This window comes from Octopus bimaculoides, chromosome 6 (assembly GCF_001194135.2).
Source record: "Octopus bimaculoides isolate UCB-OBI-ISO-001 chromosome 6, ASM119413v2, whole genome shotgun sequence".
NCBI lineage: Eukaryota > Metazoa > Mollusca > Cephalopoda > Octopoda > Octopodidae > Octopus > Octopus bimaculoides.
This window is the reverse complement of record NC_068986.1, coordinates 107,828,971-107,830,965: the sequence shown is the minus strand read 5'-3', so window position 1 is coordinate 107,830,965 and position 1,995 is coordinate 107,828,971. Positions and strand designations below refer to the sequence as shown.

The following is a 1,995-nucleotide window of genomic DNA, read 5'->3' as shown; positions in this document are numbered from 1 at the left end:
ATATATATATATATATATATATATATACACATACATATATATAATATGGTATTATAAGTCGTATTAAACCTCAGAATACATCAGTTTTACATAGTTAATAAATGTAATTTCTCGATAATGTAGTCATTTAGTAAATCCTTCAAACAATTGTATTAAAATAACAATAAAAGAAATACATTTAACGTTGTTCATGACGCCATTCGATTTTTATCTCTGTACATTTGCAAATGTTTTATATAAATTCGTGTTATGTCGACAGTACAGGACACATAAACGAGGGGATATTGTTTGGGGAAAGATAAAATAATTTTTATAATCAAGCACACAAGAGGAAAGACTTGTCAAAAACATTTCCATGGTGCATATAGTGGAAAACAATCACTTAAATCGTGATCGCATGTCATTTTTATTAGATTGGAAATGTTTTGTCAGACAACAAAGCATTATAAAATAAATATCACTTTTTCTATGTTGTAAAGTCTCTGTTATTGATTACATATTACTATATTACATTGTAAGATTGTAAACAACACGTAATTTAGGTTTTTTTTACTCTTGCATGACTGCTTTTTGTGCTGAAACAAATTTGAGCAGGGAATTAAAGTCATAAATGAAAAGACAAGGCATAAAGCCCCCTACATTAAGAACTCAAAAGTTATAAAGTTGATTGATATTTAGAAAGGTGGAAAGGATGGAGTATATATGTATGTGTATTGATAGACTATGATGCGTTGTGGCTAAGTTCATCATGCAATGAATCTACGACCTATGAGTAAACACGGAAGACATGTACTTTTAAACAAGAAGAAATGTACTTTCAAAGTATTATGACAGCATTTCATGTTTAATTTCTTAGAATCGGCTTTCAATATACTGACACTTAGTCTTGTCAAGCGGTTTTAAGAATAACAGAACGGTTTCATTCCTTCCGTATCTTTAGTAAATATTATTCCTGCTATTTATTTTACAAATGTTATTATTGGCATGCTTGTCTATAACCTTCACTCACAATTATCTTTGAAAAAAAAAAAAAAAAGCAATTGGAAAAATCAAATAAATTCCGATACCTACCTAATATGTAGTTTTCTTCATCAATTGTATTGCACTTACCAGGCTGAGTTTATTTTTGTTGCCTAAATAGTATACGAATAAATAAAAGACACCAATGTACGCAGAATGCAAAATTGATAAACTCAAAATAAACATTAAATGGAAAAAACCCCAAACGGAACAGCCGTTTGAATGCCTGAAAATCGGTTGTCACCTTTTGACAATTAATCGCTGTTTTTTTTGTTCTTCGAAGTAAAAACAGCAGACATCTAACAAACATTCTTTCTCAGTCGTAGGAATAGATTTTTAGTTCGTATATTCAGAAATTAAATGCAATCATCTTTTCTACCATTATTTGAGCAAGATGTCTCCCAACGCCACAACCAACCCAGTCTTCAACTTCTCTTTAGAAAACAATGAAATATTTTCATACATTCTTTAATATTCCTATTCTTCTCACTTATTCTCTTTCAGCTCGCACAAAAAACCCCCCTACTGAACCATTAGTCTCTACCTCACATCGGATACGCTCGCTTGTATTTTCTTTGGCTTTATTTCTGCTGTTTAGAATACTGGCTCTTAGGATCGTGACCACAGTCTTTGCAGCCTCCTTCTCGATTCGAGACCCGTGAAACGGACGCCCTTAACACTCTTATTGAACAATTGGTGGTCAGTCATAGCGAAAAGACCATTGTGCAGTCAGAGAATCCCAGAGGATTGGTGTTCGCGGGGAGAAGAGACTCTGAAAAGTTATTAATATGATTTAGTAAGCGTGGTGGTGGGGATAGTAGTGAAGGTGGTGGTAGTGTACACAACATGGGTGACAGTAGAAAAAGTACATGAGTGTTGGTGGCACAAAACCATCGTAGAAAAAAAGGCAGAGGGAGAGAGAGAGAGAGAGAGAGAGAGAGAGAGAGAGAGAGAGAGAGAGAGAGAGAGAGAGAG

At 33.5% G+C, this 1,995-nt stretch overlaps 1 long non-coding RNA gene across 2 annotated transcripts in view; it reads right to left on the bottom strand.

Moving 5' to 3' along the window:
• The window catches only part of LOC128248180 (uncharacterized), a 40,607-nt gene that overhangs the window by 29,694 nt on the left and 8,918 nt on the right, over positions 1-1,995 (bottom strand). For both annotated transcript variants that reach the window (XR_008264481.1, XR_008264480.1), the window contains exon 2: positions 1,072-1,133. This is a non-coding gene — a long non-coding RNA (uncharacterized LOC128248180). The remainder of the gene's footprint in view (positions 1-1,071; positions 1,134-1,995) is intronic.